At 57.8% G+C, this 15,981-nt stretch overlaps 1 protein-coding gene across 2 annotated transcripts in view; it reads right to left on the bottom strand.

Annotated features, from left to right (window-relative positions):
* RAB26 (RAB26, member RAS oncogene family) overlaps window positions 1-15,981 on the bottom strand; it is a 33,841-nt gene that overhangs the window by 9,006 nt on the left and 8,854 nt on the right. The window lies entirely within an intron of this gene.

The following is a 15,981-nucleotide window of genomic DNA, read 5'->3' on the forward strand; positions in this document are numbered from 1 at the left end:
CTGCTCTGGTGATGACCGATTTAAATCCCATTTACTCCGGAGCAGGCATGGGGTGCTCTCCCTTCCCCAGATGTGTGGCCATGGGATGGCCAGGGCTGCCTTGACCCCGGCTGGGCTCTGCCAGCTCAGTCCCGCTCCCCACCTTCCCCAGCACCGACCAGCAGGAGCACGGGGTCTGCACCAGCTCACCCCGCCGGCACTGGACACGCCACCACCTCCGGTGCCACCAAAACCCTCCCAGGCAAACGACAGCATACACGTGCCGAGAGCCATCCCTGCGCATCCCACGCCGCTCGGCACCAAGTACCAGGCACCTTGGGATGCCGGCGCCCAGCATCACCCTGCCAGGACAGTGCCTGCGAGGCTCTTAATTCCTGTTTTGATATTTTTAATCAGGGCAGAGGGAGCATCTCAGCTTCTGCACATCTATGCTTGCCGAATAGCAAGGATACGGCAAGGAGGAGAGGGCAGGAGCGAGCCAGAGCGCTAAATTTACACAGTCTGCTAAAGCAGGCGCAGGGGAGATGATCGCGGTTTATAAATACCTTCAAAGGCAGCGACCGAGACGAGAGAGTGAAGTGATTCACAGCCCCGGAGCGGTAAAAATAGGCAGCCAGGCTGCAGGGTGGGGGAGCCGAAAGGCGCTTGGGGAGCCAGCCGGGGGCTTGGGACCAGCTCGCCGTGCCCCGTACACGGAGCCAAGGCTTTCCCCAGGACACGAAGCCGGGGCTGCTGAAGGCTTGAAGTGCTTAAAACCGAGGGTCCCCGCTGCTGCGAGGTGCTCCCAGTGCCTCTGCACGACGGCTCCCGGGCGAGCACGGCCACAAGCCGTCCCGGGGGTGGAAACACGCACCACGGCGAACGGCGCTGAGAAAATCCGAGCGGACGAGCTGCACCTTCACCGCCATCCCAGCGGACGGAGAACCACGCTGCCAGGCACTCGTTTTGCGGGTGAGATGGGGCAGATTTACTTTCGGCGGAAGATCCGTTTTCTGAGCTCAGCTTGCCCCCCAAAACCCCGGGTCCTCCCTGCAGGTCCCGGTGCTGCACCGGAGGCACCGGCACATCCTGCAAGGTGCAGGGGCTGGGAGCCCCGGGCTCTGCACCGGTCCAATGCTGGTCCAAAGCCGTCCCCAGGCGGTGGCAACCAGCTGGCCCCTGGTCCCCCTGGCCGGGGACCGCACCAGGGATGCCGTGCCAGGAGTTGCAGGGGAAGGAAAACACTCTGCGTTTCCCCATTAGCCCTGGAGCACCCAGCTGCTCTGGATCTCAGCACAACGGCCAACAGCCTTCACGGGGGACGAGGATACTTGGTGCGATGGCTGATGACAAGGGACGACGACACCGGGAGCTTCACATTAAAAACCACACCAAACAAGTGCCCTTCCCTGCGCAGCCCCACGGCCGCGCCGGCACCTCCAGCTCGGAGGAGAGCGTGTGCCGAGGGGCAGCCGTGCTTGGGGACGTGGCCATGTCCCCAGCGAGGCCATGCTCCACGGGTGACCGGTTACTGTGAGTGGGAGGGAGGGAAAACATGACCCCAGTCCTGAGCATGGACCAGCCGAGCCAAAGAGACCACAAACATCTGGTGAGCAGTCGAAAAAACTAAAGATCCTTGTGCATCGACTTCCACTTCAGGAGCTTAATTAAAAGCCAAGCTGGCAGCAGCAGGAATCACACTAATTACGACTGACCTACATTTTAGGGGAGGAAATGCTTAAACCTAATTAAAGTCTGCACATGGACCCAGGTGCTGTTGGACCAGGCTGGGGAAAAAAACGGATTCCCTGAGGTTTCGGTGTGGAACAGAGCGGCGTTTCAGGGCGAGTATTTACAGAGATGCTCCTGCAGGCAGGAGACACAGTCAGAGCTGTCCAGAGCAGCGGCTTCTGCCTGCATCCCTGCCTGCATCCCTGCCTGCATCCCTGCCTGCCCCCGAGCTCAGGGCAGCTGCAAAATGCGGGTGAAGAAGCCGAGCAGAAGGTGGGAGGAGCGGGGTGGGAAAAGGCAGGGGCTGCCGCCAGCAGCACACAACGGCTCCCGTCGGTGCCACGTGAACCAGATGCCCAAGTCTTCCCCTGTACCACAGCTAATAGACTTTCCAGCTTCCAATTATTATTATTTTTTTAAGGAGCTGCAGTTCAATTCCACACTCACAGCCCTTCAAAGGCACAGCTGGGGGGTTTAACGACTAATACACATCCAAAGGCAAAAGAGGACGTGTGTCAATGCACTGAAACGTGAAATACGCTGCCAGGCCTGATCGCAACGAGAGGGGTTGTGTTGTTCGGCGTTCGTTCTTAATGTTGCATAGTTTAATATAATAGAGGTAATACTCACAGCAGGTCACCCATTACGCAAAAGCAGCCAGGAAAGCCATCCCTGCAACTCAGCTCTGTTGTTGCCCTTTGCAATTTCAGTTTTTATGTGTCCTTTTTCCTGGGGCGTTGACAATGTTATTAAAATACCTTTTAGCAGGGGCTGCAGTGGAATGCCTGGAGTGCCTTTGTTGGAGGAACACGATGCCCATAAGTTAAATAATCCTCAGGACATCAGATAAATAAAATTGGAACCTTGCAGATGCAGGAAAAATTAAATTACCAAGTGCAGATGGTCCTCAATTAAGAGCAGCGTTATCAGCACACCAAAGGCCCCGCTGGCTGCAGCCCCGACGCGATCCCGCCCCAGCGACAGCACGAGAGCGGCCATTCGGAGCCAGACAGGAGGGAGGAGAAGGCGCCTGTGATGGAGCAAAAACTTCACTGTTCCCTGAAACGTGCACCCTGCGACGGCCAATGCTCCCACCCAAATCGAGGTGCCCCCGCCGCCGGGCTGCTGCCCCGCACTGCTCTCAGGTCAGCTGGTGAGCAGCCGCAGTTTAGGTAATGCCATTCCCCTGGTCCACAGGGTCCCCACGGTGCCGGTGAACCACACCGGGAGCGACCGGCACATCCCAGCCCATCCACCCGCACCTGAGCCCACGCGGGCGAAGGCTGCAGCGTAACCCAGGGTCAGCAATTGCACGACAACCCGGCCTCTCCCCAGCTTTTCCACACATTAACTCATTAATTAAAGCCTTAGAAATTAAATCCGATACATGGATGAACTCGCTCCACAATTAATCTGACAAACGGACAGCTGCTCGCTGACACCATTCAGGCTCCAACCAGGGGAACCCCTCACCCTGGCTCCTCGGACCCTCTGATGGGTGCTGGATCCAGCCATGCTGCCCAGGAGCACCCACCAGCACCCACCCACCCCCCAGAGCATCCCCCTGCACAGACAGGCACGGCGTGGCACGGCACGTGCCAGGCACGGCTGCAGCCCGGCATGCACGGCTGCAAGGGAGGGAGAGGGGACGGGCAGTGTTTGGGGACTGGCCGAGGGACCCCGGTGTGCCCACCCTGCAGCCCCACTGCTCCCCAAACCATCGGGGGCGTCACCTGGAGAGGGGGAAGGACAGAAACCTGGGGGCTGCGGGGTCCCGGCAGGGACCGAGGGCACCCGTCCCCGTCGCCGCTGCCAGGGGCTGCGGCTGTGCCAGCACCTCTGCTGCGGTGGGCTCAGCCCCAGAGCCGGCGGGGGTCTGGCTCCCAGCTATCCCCATCTCCACTTTTACGATGGAAAAGAAAAAAAAAACCCAAATGTCATTAGTGTGCTTTGGAGGCAGTCTCTGCAGCCGACTGGGGGTGAGTTCTTGCAGAAAGGGGAAAAAATTGCATTAGTGAATATACATCAAACCCAACCGAAGGCGGCTGGGGCACTGGCTGAGTTAATTAGCAGCAGTAATGGCTCTGCTACGGGCTGCAGGACTGACACTGCAGCCACCCAGCAAACTTCATGAGGGCTGCGGCATCACACGCCGGCTGGGGCCGGGTGGGTTGCCAGGTCCCCATTGCTGCTTGGGAGCACACGGGGAGCGGGGGATAGATTGGGGCATCCTTTATTTTAGGAAGCCAGGAGGAAAACAGCAGCATAGCAAGGGTGAGCTGGCTGGAGGGATGCTGGGGGACCCCAGCGCTGTGCCAAGGCAGGACCCAGATCCAAATTCCCACTTGGCAAAGCCCGGGGAGCCCCCGCCTCCGTGAACACAAATGCTCCCGTGCTGGGCGAAGCTGGGATTCGGTTGTGGTGGGGCTATAGCAGACAAACCAATAAACACCACTTCCAAAAGCGGCTGCAAAAATAGATTAAGGATCAATATGGAAATCTGCCCAAAAGAGCAGGACACTGCATTAAATTTGCTCATTAAAACCCTGAAGTTTTCCCACACACGCGCATGCTGCTGCCAGCGAGCTGGTCCTGGCGGCTCAGCATCTTGTCCAGCCACAGCAGCCTGGCCCAGGGACAGCCTGGCCCTTTGCCAGGGTCAGGGACCGATGAGCAGCCCCCGCTTTGCTCCCTCAGTACAAGCGGTTCTCTAAAGACTTGGTCCCTCAAAATTAAAGCAGTGAAATTGGGTGATTTTTTGAGACTGAAAATAAAAAATTTCATTTTCATTTAAGAAAATGAAAAAAAAAAAACCAACCCAAATTGCTGTTTGCTTGCAGTCTGGGAGAGTTGCTTTGTTGGGATCCAGCACTCGCTTTCCTAACAGAAATAAATTAGAAATACGAACTACTCCAGAGGAGTAGGAGGAGGAAGAAGGTCCCCTCCGCTCCCCGCTTTTGGTGCTTTGGCTCCGAGCTGCCGCGGGCCCCGCTCTCAGCACAGGCTTTGCATCGCACGCCGTTTCAGAGATGGCGGAGGCAGCCGAAGCGGCTCCCTGCATCAGCACCGACATGTTGGCCAACACGGGCTGCCGGGAGGCTGGGACACGGCAGCAGGGTCTGGCCCAGGGCACGGACCATCCAAGCTGGCTCCGGGTGAGGAGCTGGAGCTTTTCCGACTCTCCAGCTCTGCATTATTTACAGCCTGCGCGCAACCCTGGCATGGCACAAGGAGCGCGACAGCAGCTCGGCGTGAGCCCAGGGCCCCCGGGGTGAGCACCCGGCAGGTTTCGGGTCTGCCCACCCCACCGCGGGGTTCAGCAGCCGGGAGAGCGGCTGTGCCCAGCAGCCCGGCACGACGCCACGCGACAGCCCCAAGCACGGCTGTGCCTGAGGCCATCGCAGCAGACCCAACCTCAAGGAAAAAGCTGCCCAGAGCTTTTGTTGGGGAAACTGCCCTGGCAGCAGCTGGTTTTAAAACCTCCAGTTATTTCTGCTGGGGGTAACAAAAGGGAAGAGAGCAGGAGGCTGATATTGCACAAGGATCTGCGCTTCCGAAATCAAGATCTGTTCGGCGAGACAAACAGTAACTGGGAACAAATATTTAAGTTTCAGCAACCATGAACAGACACCAGAGCAGTAAGAGCAGCGCTGAGCTCTTATCTTGACATCGCACAAGCTTTCAAAGCACATTACGGTGGGGCTGCTCTGCCCATCACCGGTTCGCGGGGCAGCGCAGGCGTTCCTCCCGGCCACGCAGCCGGTGCGTCCGGCACAGCCCGGCTACGCGGCACCTCGACGGAGAACATAGCCAGCCATCCCACCACCCCCAGCTTAGGAAAAAGTGATTTCAGAAGCCCATTCCCTGCAAGAGAGGGGAGGGAACAGCCCGATGCTGCACTGGGGACAGGGAGAGCGGGGCAGGGACACAGGCTGGACGCAGGGCTGTGCCATGGTGTGGCTGGACGTGGTCCCGCTTTAGCCATGCTGAGTTCCGCTGGAGGATGGCCCAGGCGCTGGAAAACATCTTCAGTGATCCTCCTCCTCCTTCTCAGCTGTCGAGCAGCTGGGCCACCGCCGGCGATGTGCCCGAGCAGCCCCGGCACACGTCCTAGGGGAGACCCAGGCAGCCAGCACACCCCACCACGGTTCCCTCCGCCCCATCCCATAAACCTGCTCAGAGAGAAAACCCGACCATTCATCTTCCAGGGCAGGTGATTAATTTCCTCGCAGCTCTGTGCATTTGCACTCTGCAGCTAAAAATAGAAACTTCTGCCTTGTTTTTTTTTTTTTCTCCCCAGGACTTACACACTCCTGCCTGCAGCAGAGATGCTCCAGAGCCAGCCGCCGATCCCTGGTGCCAAGATCCTTTCAGAAACGATAACGTGTCAGCGCTCGCTGCTCAATTCAACAGCAGACCCCATGAAAAGCAGGTTAACAGGGCACCTCGCAGCAGACGGCACTTCTGATCCGCTCTGCTGCTGGAGCTGGCCCTGCGTCCCCTCCATCCCCGTCCCCCGAGGTGTCACCCCTCCATGTCCCATCTCCCCCTTCACGCCGGGTTCTGGCCAGGGCACAACCTGCCCCTCACGCTGCAGGTGAGATGGGAGAAGCCACAAGCCCTGTCCTACATTAATCACCCCAACCCGTGGTCTCCAAGTGAGCACGGACCCTCTGCGTGCCCTGCAGAGCCCTTCACCTCTACGGGCAGCACAGCCTCTTCCCCGCACCCTGCAGCACCCAGCAAACGCCCCAGGGATGTCTGCAGCAGCAGTCTTTGTCAAGAGCCACGTACGCTACATTAAAGCACAATTAACATCTCCCTGGCTGCCAGCCCTGCAGAATGTAAGAGTCAAGGCTCTTGTTAGAGCAGACACACTGAACAATTAGTGTCTTATCATCTTCTATTCACATCAGTCTGCACATAAAAGGTTTTTCTGGCAAGAAGTAGAGAATCCTGTCTTAGGGACAGATTAGAGGTAAGAGGATCTGGTTAAGATCATATTATTTTAAAATAAAGTCATGCTCTGATTCTCAGCATCGTCCATAGCAGCCGTGTCCTGCAGCCACCCGGCTCCCGGCACTGGTGGAGCAGCACCGGGTTGGTGACGCTTTCCCTCCCCAGCCTGGCTGCTCCATCTAACCAGCAAGGCAGCGTCCCGGGGATGATTGAGGGGATGGTTCCTTGAAGGAGGCACAGGCAGATGAGACTCAAACTATCGATGCTTTTAAGCCCGATGGGGCTGCTCAGGTTCATCCCAACAGGCAGGAGACATGGCTGTGCGAGGCTTTCAGATGTCCCCTCCGCATTGGAGGGACCCTGTGCCCTAGCCCCTCGGGCAGCGAGGGAAACTGGGCTTTCCACCCTTAAAAATCCACAGGATAGGATCTGCTGCAGCCACCCCAGAGACCAGAGCCACCAAAAAGCAAGTCAGCAGGAAGGCTGCAGCCACCCCTGCAGCTCCCAGCATGCGGTTGGGTCCCGGGATGGGATGGAGCCCATGGTTGCATCCTTTCTCCCTGCCCGGGGACAGCCTGCGGCAGCTCCCCCGCCACCCTGGGCTGCATTACTCACCCCTTCCATCTCTTTTTTTTCTATTTTATAATAGAAGAGATATTTTTAAAAATTTCCGTGCTTACTTCTAAACCAGGCAGCCTTGGAAACAAAGGGGGCAGAGATGGCTCACGCAGATCTGTGCCAATACCGAGAGTAAGTAATGTGGCGCTCAACATATTTATCTTCATTTTCTTCATCAAGGACATACCGGGCTACAAAGCAGAACACGAATCTCTACAGAGCATTTATTGCGATATCATTTCTCATTTACAGCAAACACAGCGCCTGTCAATGCCGCAAGAATGAAAAATGGGTCATCAATTACTGTTATACAGTGAATTGTTTACTCTGCTCCGAGGGGAAAATAAAGCCTTGCATCGGTTTTTATGCCAAAGAAGCCAGTCCTTGTGTCAGAAGTGCTGCTGTGCCCAGTGCTCCCATCGCAGCCGCCCGTGGGGTGTTGGAGCAGCAGGAGCCATGGGACAAGCCAGGGAGCCCCGCTGTGACAGCCGTGCCCCGCGCCGCTGCCTCGCTGCTCACTGGCCTCCTGGGTTTGCACCCTATGTTTCAGCCTTGTCAAAGCCCCGGTGACGGCAGCCAGCCCCGGGCTGTGCGCTCCAGCCCACGCGCTCCATCCTCTGCCACCTCCGAGGATGATGAACAGGATGAATCCCGCAGGGGAGTCACCCCAGACACGGGAGGATGTGATTTTGACTCAGCCCGGTCGTGTCCAGGGCGCAGGGTCCCGGGGGAACCATGTTTAAGCCCTGCAGCAGCCATCTCATTTCCAGCACAAAATGCGTCCCGCCTCAAGAGGAGTTTGACTGGTTTGGCCCCAGAGCAGCCAGGCAGTGGCAGGGTTCATGGAAGAGAAAGCCATTGGGAAACACCCCGTGAGGGGACCCCCAGCCCTGCAAGAGGAGCCCTGGGGGGGCTGCAAGCCCATCTCTCCTCCAGCTCACCCCCACACACCCTAACAGCCCTCAGGCATGGCAAGCAATTAGGAAAAATTAATTTTTCCTGGTGTTATGCTTTGTCCAAACATTTTCTATTTGGCCTATCCCAGTCTGAAGAATACTACAATTTGGTTTCGGAGCTACAAAATCAGCCTTCTGGGCAGCCTCATCTGCCCTCAGTACAATCACGGCTATAAAACACAGCTTTCCTGAAGGCAGTGGGGTCACTTTGCCTGGAGGAAGATGCCGCTGAGAAAGGCTCCAGGGCTCCGGCCACCAAGACTCTCCTGCACAGCACGGTGCGTGCAATCAGCTGTACCTGCAACCGCAGCGAGAGGCGCAGCCGGGCTTCTTCGGATCAGAGGGCTGGCACCTAACGGGATGGAAACTTGGCCAAAGTTTCAGAGAAGACTTTGCAATCCAAGTAAAATAAAAATCAGGTCTGAATATCCAGCAGCAAACATGCCGGCAGCATCTGGCAGTAACACAGCATCTTCTGCAGACAACATTGCAAACAGCGTTATTAAGTAGCACTTCTCATCCCTAAAAAAATAAATCCCTAAAGACCTGACAAAGGAATCCGTAGCTTTTTATCACATACGCACACAAACGCACATATCCTTCACCTGCAGCTACGGCAGACAGCTCTCGAAAGCCATGTTCTCGCTGAGCAGCAAACCTGAGCCCAGCTGAATCCTTCAAAGGATTCAAGGAAAAGAAAGCAACTGAGCAACTATAATGAGATTTTCTGAAGTCCATACAAGCCCTGGGAATGGCACGTACCAGGCCTCGGTGCTCACTGACACCCCAGCCCATTTCTGCGATGGGGCAGCAGCTCCCACGCGCGGGGCGGTGCGGTGGCAGCAGCGGCGGGGGGGGCTGAAGCGTGATGAGCCCCGTCCCCCTCCTCGTAGGGCAGGACCCCTCCTCAGCCCTGCGCTTTGCTTTTCAGACTCTGGGTGAGAATTTTCTGAGGTTTCACCTCCTCCTCGCTAACCAGAGCGGCTCCGCTTTGCCACAGGCGGCAACACCGCTGCGGTCCTGCCCGGCCACCGGCAGGTACCGGGATGTCCGGGCAGCAGCACCGGGCTCGGGGCTGGGAACGCAGGGCAGACCATGCTCCCCGACAGCCTGGTGCTACTGCAAGACACAGGCACTTGCAAACCTTTCTGCAAATAAAACTGAACCAAAACCCACACGCAGTTGCCTTGATTTCTTTTGTTGCGCCAGAGAGATCCCTTGGAAAGCCCGACTGCAACCAAGAACTCCAGCCGGAGCGGCCAGGGTCCTCAGGAGAGGATTTCCACCTCTGCACCAAGCTGCAGAACTTATCCCCCGGGGAATCAATCGCCCTCTGAAGCTGCACAGCTCCCCGCTGCTCTCCCTCAGCAACACCCCGGCGATGCCAGGCCCCACAGGACTGCCAGCGCGCCGAGCTTGCGGGAGCAATTTGACCTCACGTGTGTATTATTCAGGAGGGAAAAACACATCTGCCATGCGTTAATGCTTACTCGGGAACAAAGTTATTTTAGGCATTGTCAAGCTCTTCTCACATTAATTCATGCACATTTATAAGTGCAGCACGTTAATGTATTTAAGAAAGTTCAGGCTGAACTGCAATCCCACTTGCCGAGCCCCAGCCCTGCAGGGAGCCACCTCGCCAAGCTGAGATTCACCCCGATGCAAAGTGCACCGCCATCGTAGCAAGACCCAGCTCTCCAGGTTCAGCCCCTCATCACTAAATTAGGTGCTCTGGGTGCTGCTCGCCGAGATCTGTCGGCACCACAGCCCACAGGACCACGGCTGGCACCGCTCTTTGATTTTTGTGCATGTTCTGCATCCCAGAGCAGGGCGATGCTGCAGGAGCTGGTCCCTTCCCAGGAAAGCCACTGCAGCGGAGCGGCAGGCACAACGCTCAGGTCTGGGAGCGCTCGTCCCCCACGGCAGCTCATGCTCCAGCGCTGTCGTGCTGGCACGTTTTGGTTGTTTCCATCCCTGAAGCTCTTTTGGGTCAGCAAAGCCTCAGGAGAGGCAGCAGCAGTGAGCACCACTTACCCACTGCAGTGACAGCAGGCACAGGGAGGGAGGACGGTCTCCTCCTTTTATTCCCCCTCCTCACAATGCAAACTTCTGGTCTCAGGCAGAGACAGCTGGGGTCACCCCTCCGAGGGCTCCGGTTCCCCCAGTTCTGCCACTGCTGTTTGCTGCAGGGCTGCTGTGCCTGCACCGTGGCAATGCGCTGCAGGGATGCTCCACGGCAATACGCTGCAGGGATGGGCTGCAGGGATGCACCACAGCAAGGCACCACAGAGATGCTCCACGGCAATACGCTGCAGGGATGGGCTGCAGGGATGCCCCACGGCAATGCCGCGCAGGAATGCACCACAGCCAGCCCTTCTCCCAAAGACAGTGCAGCAGGGTTCACCGGGAAGCGATTCCCAGCCCCGCTCTTGTCCCGTCACATCGGCCACGTTTCCCCAAGCCATGTCAGCAAACCCTAGACCTGCCACGGAAGGAGCTGGGGAAGCAGCCGGCCTTGCCCACGGCCAGGATCCCTGAGTGGGAGGAGAACGTGCCCGCGGGGCTCAGGACCCAGCACCGTTCGAGTTGCCTTCAGGCCACGTGTGCCTCAGCACTTAGAGGAAAAAGAAAAGCCCGCTCATCTGAAACCTGCGATGTGTGATCTCCCGGGAACGCTTTTCTTTCAGAAAGCCCTGACTCACAGGAGCCCGAGGAAGCCCGCAGTTGAGATGCTTCACAGCCCCGACCCCGCTCCCTCCATGCACCGTGACCGGACAGCACCCCTCGGCCCCTACAGAAACACCCAAAGGCATACGGTTACGGCAGAAAATAAATGCAACCGGTGACGGCTGCCCGGGGCAGTGCGGCACGGCCGTCACAGTGCCACGGTCTCTTCCCAGCCCTGGCTCACCGGTGCCATGGGAAGGTGCGCGGACACACGGCACGGCACGGCACGGCAAACTCATCCTCGGAAAGCCGCATCCCTGCCAGCCCAGCAGAGCTGCCAGTCCTTCCCGAGGCTGGCACCGCTCACGGCTGCGTGGGCTGGCCGGCGCCGCTGCCAAAACCCGCGCCGCGCTCTAAAAATTGACGCCGAGAGTAGCAACAAACCCCCGGCGTTTCCGCCGAGGCACGCCGAAAGCGGTGAGCCCACGGGGGCTTTGCAGCCGGTGGGGCGGGAGGGCGAGCGCCCGGCCGTGCCGGGGAAACGATGCCGTCCTCTCGCAGCCGCGACCCCGGAGAAACGGCTGCTTCCCTGCAGCTCCCGAGAGCCGAGTGTGCTTAACACCGAGGGAAAAAAAACCAAAAAACAACCCAATAAATTGAAGCCCAGCCATCTGGCTGCACAAGCGGCGGGAAGGGCTCCCTGCACACCCAGGAAAGGGACCGGACCGACCCTGCACGGCGCGGGGCACCGCATCCCTCTTACACGATGGATGCTCATCCAGGGACCAGCCCCCTCCAACAAGGAGGTCCCCGGACAAGGTCTTCTCTATGAATCCCCCAGCAATGAGACTGGGCTGAATTATTCATCCAGCCACGCAGTTGTGTTTTAATTAGTCACCGGCTCAGAGGAAGCAGCGAGACACGGAGGCACTGGCGGGGGCCCGCTGCTGTCGCGCGGCACTGGGGAAGCAAACCCCGGCAATTCAGACCAAATTCAACATCGCTGTCCGACGGAGGGCAAGGTCCTGGGCAGCGGGATCTGAGCTCCCTGGGGGGGGCTGGAGCTCCCCCGATGCCTCCAGCAGCCTCCTGCACTCAGCTTTGGGGGGAAAAAACCCATTAACGGGAGGTTGTTTCAAGGTTGAGAGCAAAGGGCACTGGAGTGCCAACACCAGCGGCTCTCCCTGGCAGGGATGGTACCAGGAGCCGAGGTTGGTCCACCCTCATTATCCTTAACGAGGAGCAGCAGCATCGGCGCCGGGGCAGGACCCCCCCGCTCCTCCTCTGCCACCTCCGTGCCCGGCACGCATCGCACCGCAGGCGCGTATGGCAAACGGCGGTGTTTTGGTGGCGCTTGGCTAATAACCGCGTTAATGCCATAAAACGGTGCGCGTCGGGCGAGGCGCTCGCCGGTGCGGTTGCCGTGGCGACACCCGCGCAAGCAAAGCTGGAAAAGCCAAACCCTCCATTTCCCCAGCAAGTCACTTGGGCCCGGGAACATCACGGCTTGGCAGGATGGAGGAAAATATCCCAAGATACGGGCAGAATGAACGAGGGCTGACGAGGTCCGGGCTCGCTGCGGGTGGACGGCTTCACGGCATCCGACCCGGGCAGGTTCGGCTGCATCGCTGCAGCTGGTCACGGCTCCCCACCACTCCTCTCCTTTCAATAAATTAAATATAAAAAACCCGCACAAAATGAAACAAAACTTGTCTAGATGTTCACAACAGGACCAGTTTGCATCCTCAGAGACATGAGGACATGGACTGAGGCAATAGGCATCACCCTTGAAAGCTGAAGGGCCATGAGCTCCCAACGCATAGTAGTTATGATCGGGAAGAAATATTTTTTCCAATGAAGACATAAAGATAAAATATTTGCCATTGCTTTTGAGAGGTTCTGCAATCCTTCAAGGCAATGACTCGGTGCTTAGCCAGGATTAAAAATGCTGTGTGCCCCTGTTAGACAAACAAAGCTGTAGGAGTTACACCACTCCGCTCGAGATCCCTCACCGGGGGAGCAGGGGCAGCTCCATCACTCTTGGATGGAGCCAGCAGCGCGTACAGCAACGCCGCGGCTTCGCTCCCCACCTCGCCGGGCTGCGAGCAGGGCCAGGAGCTGCACAGGCAGCACGGTGCGGCTGAGCATTGCCCTGGCTCTGCCCAGCCATGGGCATACGATGGCACGGCATAGCGCTGAGCCAGTCCCACGCTCTGGGGCAGCGATGTCGCCACGGTGGCACTAACATTTCCCCACGCAGGAATCCCACAGACCCCGTGCTTTCCCAGCCCTCCTCCTCCTCCTCCTTGAGGGTCCCCACCAGCAGCCACCCTGGGTCCCCCCACTCACTGCATCCCTCACCCACCCCCAGGACAATGCCGCCGACAAAATATTTTGCTTCCGAAGGCTCTGCAGGTAAACAAGCCCTCGGTCCCCAAATTCCCCATTCCCATAGGAACCAGCGTCCCCCCCATTGCCAGCCAAGGGCAAGCAGACAACTTCTCAGACGCACACCATGGTGCGGCTCCTTCCACCGTAAACACAGCTCCAATCCACTTGGATGGGATTGTTTTTCTCATTCTTTTTTCTAAGGGGGATGATCTGCCGGCACTCACGGTTCCAGGCTTCGGAGTGGCTGATCACTGCCCTTCCGATTTGCCGTGCTGATGCTCAGCATTACCATCACAGGACCTGGCAAAAGCCCCACCGATGGGTCCAACCTGACCGCTATCTCCACGGCTCAGGTCTCTCCATCCTTTGCAGATGTGAGGATGAAAGTGGCTCTTTGGGAAGAGGACGAAGGGGCAGGTGGTTTTCAGGGAAGGACGATGCACAGCCAGCTCCCGGCGAGTTCAGCCAGAGTCGGCTCCCCCCACACCAGCTTTTTGGGAACGGCAGCAACATCCCACTGCAGCCCTCCCCAGCACTGCCGAATCCAGAACCGGCACCTCACCCTTCCCCGCGTGCACACAGAGATCACCGGCATCCATGCTGGGAATAAATCAAAGTCTGCTGGGGGCAAATAATTAATCAGCAGCAATGAAATGAGTCAGTGGCTCAGCGGAGAGGTAGCAAGGGCTCAGGGGGGATCACGGGGGGTGAGCAAGGCGAGAGCCACGGGGCAGGGATGCCCCTAAATGCCCATCACAGGGGTGGTAGAGGGGAGCAGAGGCACCCCAAAGCCTCCCCGTCCCTGCGGACCCGGCTGCCTTCCCTCCGCTTTCAAAGAAAAACCCAGTTCTGCACAGCTGAATTCAGTATTTTATCGCAAATAAAAGATGAAAGTGAAATTAAGCCAAATGTATTCCATTAAATATTCAAACCATTTAGACTTACTCTAGCCCCATTTAAATGTTTTATTGCCTATAAAACACTCCCTCACAGGCCCCGGCACCACAAACAGACCCAGCGTAATGCCTGGCTCTGCACCGGGGCAGTGGATGCTCCAGCACCTGAACTGGCCTCCCCGGGGCCAATTTCTCACCTGGCACCATCCAGAGAGATGCAGAGACACCACATCTGCGTGCCCACAGCCTTCCTCCAGCACCAGCCTCCTCCTCACCCCGCTCCTTTGCAGGGAGCCTGTTAAGCTGGAGTGAAGCAGGGAGCAGGGCACTGACCCACAACCCCGAAGACACGGGATAAAGCTGCTTGTGAGCAGAGCAGCGGCAGCTCCACCGCACCTACCATCCCTGCAGGAGATGGGCGCTGCACCGAGGATGCTCACACGAGCGGGTTCATCACCCCGCACCGAAACCCAGCTCCCCGCAGGGACTGCACAGGGCACTTCAAAGAGCGGCCACTGAGCTACCGCCAAAAACTCCTACAATTTTAAGATGCACAAAGAAACTCTTCCCTTCCCACGCTGCTGCAGGAAAAACAGAAATAAGATAAAGGCACGAGAGGGCTCCAGGAGTGCAGGCAGCCGTCCCCACATCACGAAGCCACCCCCATGCCAAGGACAGAGGAGACAAACATCGCCAGCCCCGTGCACCCACGGAGCCAGGACTGCGCCTGCTGATGGCTTGGCCGTGATGGATGCTGGCGGCTCAGGGAGGGGACACCGCAGCGACAACACACGTGCCCGGGTACTGCTTCCCAACCCGCCTTTGTGCCGTACCACAATTTGCCTGGAAAAGAAATTAAAGGAGACGAAATTAAGCTGTTCTGGTCAGATGCTACAGGACCCGGGAAGCGACTCTGCTCGCGCTTTCCACGTAGGTTCGCAACAGCCTGCGAATCTGCAGGAATTGCATTTTCCAGCTGAGTTTCCACCATGTTGGTCCCCATCCTCTAATGGGGTTCTGAGCTCCCATACAGCTCTAACGAGGAGGATACAGAAGCAGATTATGGTGAACAGCTTTACAACCTCCCTCCTTCCACCAGCAGCTCCCAAGTGTATTTCTTCCATGCCCATGCCCTAGCTCTGCAGCTCCCAAGCAGCCCAGGCCTCCTGCCCTCCACCTGAGCTAATTACACCTTTTATTCCAACCATCCCAGACCAGGACAGATCCACGGGGACGCCGGCTGTCGGCACGCACCGGGAAGCCACAGTGCAGCAGCGGGAGTGCAGGAGCCTGGGTGACACCGGCACCCTTCCAGGAGCATCTCCCACGAAACCCCACGTCCCCAGCGCTCTTGCTGTCAGCTGAAATGGATGCAAAATTTCACACCCGGCTTAAACACCCAGTCTATTCTGGGTGGTATTTCCCAGACACTGAGGGGGCGGGAGAGCCCCCGGCGTGCCGAGAGCGGGGAAGGCACCTTCACACCAACCTGCAAACTGGTTAAGAGTTTTCTTAACCAGGCTCTGGGTCTCAATGCTGCTCCAGCTGCTCATTTAAAGAGCAGCTCAAGCACTTCTCTGCTTTGAAGACATCGATCTTGTTTCTTTTTGCCTTCCCCAAGGCAGGAATCGAGTCTGTTGTCCACCGGGATTACCGCCAGCACACGGGTGTTTGCAGTTTACTGGTGCGCTGCAGAACTGGAGCACACCGAGGAGGTTTATGATTTTTCAAATGCAAGAGCCAAAGAAACATGAATAAAATACTAGCAGATGTGAGAAAGCGGG

Source organism: Buteo buteo, chromosome 27 (assembly GCF_964188355.1).
Source record: "Buteo buteo chromosome 27, bButBut1.hap1.1, whole genome shotgun sequence".
NCBI classification, from domain to species: Eukaryota; Metazoa; Chordata; class Aves; order Accipitriformes; family Accipitridae; genus Buteo; species Buteo buteo.